Here is a 7,853-nt window from a genome sequence, read left to right on the forward strand (position 1 = left end):
ACTTTCCCATTTGATTGCTAGAATTAGCGAAGTTGATGAATATATAGCTAAAAACGAAGATGGAGAATACTAGCCTTAAGTTAAAAATCGCAATACGCGATTATTTAAATCACATATTAATCGCGATAAATGAAATAATTCCGAATATTTGATTTAGACGAATATAATACGAATATTCAATCGAATATTCGCGAAATATTGCAAAATCGAATATTGCACCTCCTGCTCATCACTACAACTGACAATGTATATAGGAGCAAAAACCAAGTCATCCGAAGGAACTGCCTGTAGTGACAGGATTTTGTGGAGACACAGATCTAGAAAAGGGTATTAAAATAGTTCTGGTGCACTAGAAGCACCCAAGAGCACAGTGTCCTCCATAATTCTTAAAAGGAAGAAGTTTAGAACAACCAGGACTCTCCCTAGAGCTGGCTGCCCCAATAAACTAAGTAATCAGGGGAGAAGAGCCTTGGTTAGAGAGGTGACCACAAAGACAATGGCCACTCAGGCTAAGCTCCAAGGATCCTGTGTGCAGATCAGAGAAACTTCAAGATCAACCATCACTGCAGCACACCACCAATCTATGCTTTATGGCAAAGAGGCCAGAAAAGTAGCCTCTTCTCAATAAAAGACACATGAAAGCCCACCTGGAGTTTGCAAAAAAGCATATAAAAGACTGTAAAACAAGATTATCTGGTCTGATGAAATCAAGATTGAACATTTTGACCTGAATTCTAAGAGTCATGCCTTGAAGAAACCAGACACTACTCATCACCTGCCCAATACAATCCCTACAGTGAAGCATGATGGTGGCATCATGCTGTGGGGGGGGGGGTTTTCAGTAGCTGGGACAGGTAGACTGGTCAGGGGCAAGGAAAAGCTGAATGAAGCAATGCAAAGAGACAATCTTAATGAAAACACAAGTGCTCTGGGCTTCAGACTGGGCTGAAGGTTTACAATCCAACAAGACAATGAACCTAAGCATACAGCCAAAACAACACAGCAGTGGCTTAGGGAGAACTCTAGTGCAGGAGGAAAAACATCATCTAGGTACCAGCAGGTACAAAACCCAACTTCGGATTGCTATTTTAAAATGTATTTTAAAGACGCAGATGTGATTACTGAATTAATCACACGGCTTTGGCTGAAACAAATTTTCCTACATGGAAGCAATACCTTTTAATGCTGTACACGGAGACAGCATTAAAACCAAAGTGTTTGAACAAATCGACTTCAGATCTCTGATCTCAACACTAATTATTATAACAAAGAATTATAAAACATTTTAACATATCTGTGCAGTTAGTATTTGTGGCCATTAGGGGACCCAAATACCCTCAAATAACTGTAATAAATAGGTTAGAATCTATAGAAAAAATGGAAGTTGCATATTAAAATATATATGTAAAATATATGTAATATATAAATAATAAAATTATATCACAGAAAAGTTTCTGTAACTTCATTAAGACCATGACGGCTAATAGTCTGTAGTTTATAAATCCAAAACACCTCCTTCCTTTTTGGAACCTCAAACCCATGGTAAGTGCTAGAGGGAACGTGGTCAATTAGAGTAATTTTAAAACGATTTACATCTCTGTCATGTTTATAGGTGAAGTGTCTACTAACTCCATGCTTTGATAACTTTTTCTCAATGTGGTTAGGGACAACTCTGTGAATGTCCTTGAATGGCTCAGCCGGAGCCATGATTTGAATCCAACTGAACATTTCTGGAGAGACCTGAAAATGGTTATCTACCAACAGTCACCATCCAACCTAACAATACTTGAGAGGATTTGCAGAGAAAAATAGCAGAAAATTCCCAATTACAGGTGTGGAAACTTTTTGACATAATACCCAAGAGGACTGGAGGCTGTAATCGCTGCCAAAGGTCCTTCAACTAAGTACTGAGTAAAGGATCAGAATACTTATGTCAATCAATGCAATATTTTAGATTTTCCTTTTCAATAAATTAGGAAAAATTTCGAACATCCTGTCTCTTTGTCATTACTGAGTGTAGAATAATAGGGGAAAACGATTTTTTTTCATTCATTTTAGCACAAGGCCACAAGATAACAAAATGTGAAAAAAGTCAAAGGATCTGAATTCATTGTATTGTAATACTCCAGCTCTAGTATTAAAAGCTAGACCTACAATATGATACCGATGGACCAGGATATCAATAAGTGTAGTAACAGAAATTTCTATGCTCTGGACCTTTATAAATTGTCTTTTACTGCTAGATTGTATTCAGAGTGCAACATTATTTATTTGGAACTTCAAAACCTCTATTGCTGGACTACTGCACAATGTGAGTTTAATGCTTAAAGGGGTATTCCAGTAAAGTAACTTAATTATTGAAAACTGCATGTAACAGCGCCTACGGTGCGCCGCTGTTCCCCTGATTACCGCTGCAGTCTGGGACACTCTGTTTGTATAGGTGATATTGATTCTGAGGATTCCGCTCCACAGCTTCTATTCAGCCATGGACACAGCCTGAGTTCGGCTGGTATCATGTTACCTTGCTATAGGGGCCGCACCCATCACTCCCGGGGCTGAGTGGGTTAGGTCAGGTGAACTCGCTGACCAACCCTAGCTCTCCTGCAGGTATTTAAAGGGGTATTCCCATCTTGCTTTTTCAATCTTACCAGCAGTAGATGTCCTGTTAACTTCCTGGTTTGGCTCAGGCAGTTGAGTGAAGGCCACGCCTCCTCATGACTCACCCTGAGAGCTCAGTCCTTGCGTGCTCGTTCATGTGGATGAGTCATCCACATGGAGCCTGCAGAGTATGTAAAGCCCATCCCCCTGCTGGGGAATCACTCAGTGACCACTGACCAATGTTAGTGAACTAATGTAGTAACTTGTGGCTGTCCTGCATTCTAATACACTTTTACACATAAAACCTATGTTACAAACCCATTCTGTGCAGCAAAAACAATAAATCACTACAGCCCAAATGCATGTTAGCTAGTAGCCATATGATCTGTGCTAGATATAGATAGATATATTCACTGACTTATTACCCAGCTTTCCCGATGTCCAATACAATCACAGACTTATTACCCAGCTTTCCCAGTGTCTGATATTATCACTGACTTATTACCCAGCTTTCCCAGTGTCTGATATTATCACTGACTTATTACCCAGCTTTCCCGGTATCACATATTATCACTGACTTATTACCCAGCTTTCCCGGTGTCTGATATTATCACAGACTTATTACCCAGCTTTCCCGGACTCAGATATTATTATAGACTTATTACCCAGCTTTCCCGATGTCCGATATTATCACTGACTTATTACCCAGCTTTCCCGTTCTCAGATATTATCACAGACTTATTACCCAGCTTTCCCGGTCTCAGATATTATCACATACTTATTACCCAGCTTTCCCGGTGTCTGATATTATCACAGACTTATTACCAGCTTTCCAGGTGTCTGATATTATCACAGACTTATTACCCAGCTTTCCCGGTGTCTGATATTATCACAGACTTATTACCCACCTTTCCCGGTGTCTGATATTATCACAGACTTATTACCCAGCTTTCCTGGTATCAGATATTATCACTGACTTATTACACAGATTTCCTGGTATCAGATATTATCACTGACTTATTACCCAGCTTTCCCGGTCTCAGATATTATCACTGACTTATTACCCAGCTTTCCCGGTCTCAGATATTATTACAGACTTATTACCCAGCTTTCCCGATGTCCGATACAATCACAGACTTATTACCCAGCTTTCCCGGTGTCTGATATTATCACTGACTTATTACCCAGATTTCCCGGTGTCTGATATTATCACTTACCTTTTACCCAGCTTTCCCGATGTCCGATATTACCAATGACTTATTACCCAGCTTTCCCGGTCTCAGATATTATCACAGACTTATTACCCAGCTTTCCTGGTCTCAGATATTATCACAGACTTATTACCCAGCTTTCCCGGTGTCTGATATTATCACAGACTTATTACCAGCTTTCCAGGTGTCTGATATTATCACAGACTTATTACCCAGCTTTCCCGATGTCTGATATTATCACAGACTTATTACCCAGCTTTGGGGGGCATCTGTGAATGGCACTTATGGGGGGGCATCTGTGAATGGTACTTATGGGGTGGGGGGGCATCTGTGGATGGCACTTATGGGGTGGGGGGCATCTGTGGATGGCACTTATGGGGGGGAGCATCTGTGGATGGCACTTATGGGGGGGAGCATCTGTGGATGGCACTTATGGGGGGGCATCTGTGAATGGTACTTATGGGGTGGGGGGGCATCTGTGGATGGCACTTATGGGGTGGGGGTCATCTGTAGATGGCACTTATGGGGTGGGGGGCATCTGTGGATGGCACTTATGGGGGGGCATCTGTGAATGGCACTTATGGGGTGGGGGGGGGGCATCTGTGGATGGCACTTATGGGGTGGGGGTCATCTGTGGATGGCACTTATGGGGTGGGGGGGCATCTGTGGAGGGCACTTATGGGGGGGCATCTGTGAATGGCACTTATGGGGGGGCATCTGTGAATGGTACTTATGGGGTGGGGGGGCATCTGTGGATAGCACTTATGGGATGGGGGTCATCTGTGGATGGCACTTATGGGGGGCCCATTTGTGGATGGCTCGTATGGGGGGGAGCATTTGTGGATGGCACTTATGGGGTGGGGGGGCATCTGTGGATGGCACTTATGGGGTGGGGGTCATCTGTAGATGGCACTTATGGGGTGGGGGGCATCTGTGGATGGCACTTATGGGGGGCATCTGTGAATGGCACTTATGGGGTGGGGGGGCATCTGTGGATGGCACTTATGGGGTGGGGGTCATCTGTGGATGGCACTTATGGGGTGGGGGGGCATCTGTGGAGGGCACTTATGGGGGGGGGGATCTGTGAATGGCACTTATGGGGGGGCATCTGTGAATGGTACTTATGGGGTGGGGGGGCATCTGTGGATAGCACTTATGGGGGGGGCATCTGTGAATGGCACTTATGGGGGAGGCATCTGTGAATGGCACTTATGGGGGTGGGGGGGGGCATCTGTGGATGGCACTTATGGGGGGGCATCTGTGAATGGCTTTTATGGGGTGGGGGGCATCTGTGAATGGCACTTATGGGGTGGGGGGCATCTGTGGATGGCACTTATGGGGGGGTTCATCTGTGGATGGCACTTATGGGGGGGCATCTGTGGATGGCACTTATGGGGGGGCATCTGTGGATGCCACTAATGGGGGGGCATCTGTGGATGGCACTTATGGGGGGGCATCTGTGGATGGCACTTATGGGGGGGCATCTGTGGATGGCACTTATCGGGGGGCATCTGTGGATGGCACTTATGGGGGGGAGCATCTGTGGATGGCACTTATGGGGGGGAGCATCTGTGGATGGCACTTATGGGGCGGCATCTGTGAATGGTACTTATGGGGTGGGGGGGCATCTGTGGATGGCACTTATGGGGTGGGGGTCATCTGTGGATGGCACTTATGGGGTGGGGGGCATCTGTGGATGGCACTTATGGGGGGCATCTGTGAATGGCACTTATGGGGGGGCATCTGTGAATGGTACTTATGGGGTGGGGGGGCATCTGTGGATGGCACTTATGGGGGGGCATCTGTGAATGGCACTTATGGGGTGGGGGGCATCTGTGAATGGCACTTATGGGGTGGGGGGCATCTGTGGATGGCACTTATGGGGTGGGGGGCATCTGTGGATGGCCGCCTGGACTCCTTCTGGGCACCAGAGAGCATTGCGTCCTCGGTTGCTATGACGCCGTGCGCTCCCTCCTGCTGCCGGAAAACAGTAATACACTGCTATGATCTATAAGAGTGTATCACTGTATTCCGGCGGCAGGAGGGAGCGCACGGCGTCATAGCAACCGAGGACGCCGTGTGCTCCGGTGCCCAGAAGGAGTCGGCCCGGGACTAATAGGGGAGCATCTGCAGGATCTCTTTGGGCATGCGCGGCCTCAGCCAGCGTGCGCGTTCTAGAGCGGCCGGCTGGGGAGAAGGTAGGACATTGTGCGCAGGCGCGGCCCATACAAGACCCGCAAGTATGTGGCCGTATCCATGGGATACCAGCATAAACACAGGGGAGTGAAAGGAGCATTTTTATGCCGAATGGTATGTTTTTTTTTATTACATATATTATAAGAAATGTTCAGTGGGGGGCAATGATTTAATGTAACCCTATTTAATGAAGTGGGAATACCCCTTTAAGTGGTTCAGCCTTTTCCCCAGACACCTCAGTGTCAAGGTCCTAGTATTTGCTAAAGAGCCTGATAACCACTGGTGCTTCTGATCTTGCACTTCATTCCTGGACTCTGCTGGTCATCTCATCCCTGCCTCCCTGCTTTGATTCTCCTGTTGCCGATCCGGATTGCCTGACCTGTACCTGTGCCGCCTGCCCCAACGTCCTGCCTGTCTGATGACGCCTCTGCCTCATCCTTCAGTCCTGCACTGTTGGTCCTGGTTACTTCTCTGCTTATACTTCAGGTACCTGCTCAGGTACTCCCTGGTCTGCCTGGACCAGCTGCCACTGACTCGGTGGTTACTCCGGAGTGGCCCCTGGCAACTACCGTAACGGCTCAAGTCCATCCTCATCATCTGAGGCTCTGGTGAATACCAGGTAGTTGCTTAGACACGCCCCTCTAGAGCATAGCCAGTCAGTGGCACAGTGGGTTCACATCCGATGATCCGTGACACTGCATTAAGGCTGCAAGCTGTGACCCAACCAGAACCCATACCTGTACATATAACCAGAGTTTCAACTTACCTTGCAATCCATTTGTCTAGCTCCTGTGTGAGCCTGCAGCACACAGTATCATGGCGCCTGATCTTCCCTCACAAAACTACAATCCCCACAATCCCTAGCTTTCCTGCTGTGAGTGTTGATGTTTACTGATTGGCTGCCTGATATACAGTCCAGTCACGCCCCTTCTACTCAGTAATCATCAGCGCACTGACACGCCCTTTGTTTCACAAGACATTTAGCTAGAGAATTGATAGCAGCACACTGAGCATGCTCGACTGGACAAAGGCTCAGAACTACAGGTTGATGGCATGGTAATTTATGGGGTAGCACAGTGGTAAATATGTGAAATTTACATTACATTATGTAATTATTGATGATCAATTAGTCTAAAACATAAGTTATATTTATGGTAACCGGAATACCCCTTTAAGCATATACCTCACTTATAACCCCCCACACATTTACAAGGGGAGTATGAAGTATGAGCACAGCTTACTTCATACTGATATAAATTGGGGGTTAGTGACTGATTTTAATGATCCTTCTGTGGCTTAAATAAATGATGAGTACTGCCGAGTACTCACTATAGACGAGGGATCAGTAACCTCCGGCATTCCAGCTGTTCTGAAATTACAACTCCCAGAATACTCCTTTCACTTCTGTGGGAATTACAAGAACAGCAGAGTAAGTTTGTATGCTGGGAGTTGTAGTTTTGCAGTAGCTGGAGTGCCAAAGGTTACTGATCCCTGCTATAGACGAATGCTCAAGTATTCAGATTTCGATACTTAATGAACACTGTCTTGACTGGGTATATTGTGTAATACCATGAGGCTAGCACTGTTGTGGGGGTATTGTCAATGTTGTAAGGCACAGCACATATAAGGCAGTGTACCATTGTGAAGTTTGGGAGCACTTACCTGGTAAAACTGTATCCTTGAACTTTAGGACTGTGAGTAATGATGCCGACAAGCGTACTGTGCACTGTGGCTTAAGTGAAAAGTCTATTCTGTGGCAAGTGACAACCTCCTGAAAAGCCTGGAATAAGTACATTATGAGAGGACGGAGTTTAGTACAGGAGATGCTAGGGTGCACAGAGTGACTTG

General features: G+C 45.9%; 1 long non-coding RNA gene across 1 annotated transcript in view; it reads right to left on the reverse strand.

The window, feature by feature from the left end:
- LOC122944378 overlaps positions 1-6,824 on the reverse strand; it is a 31,383-nt gene extending 24,559 nt beyond the window's left edge. Inside the window, exon 1 of the long non-coding RNA XR_006391009.1 lies at positions 6,772-6,824. This is a non-coding gene — a long non-coding RNA (uncharacterized LOC122944378). The remainder of the gene's footprint in view (positions 1-6,771) is intronic.
- Between the last annotated feature and the right edge of the window lie 1,029 nt (positions 6,825-7,853).

Source organism: Bufo gargarizans, chromosome 8 (genome assembly GCF_014858855.1).
Source record: "Bufo gargarizans isolate SCDJY-AF-19 chromosome 8, ASM1485885v1, whole genome shotgun sequence".
NCBI classification, from domain to species: domain Eukaryota; kingdom Metazoa; phylum Chordata; class Amphibia; order Anura; family Bufonidae; genus Bufo; species Bufo gargarizans.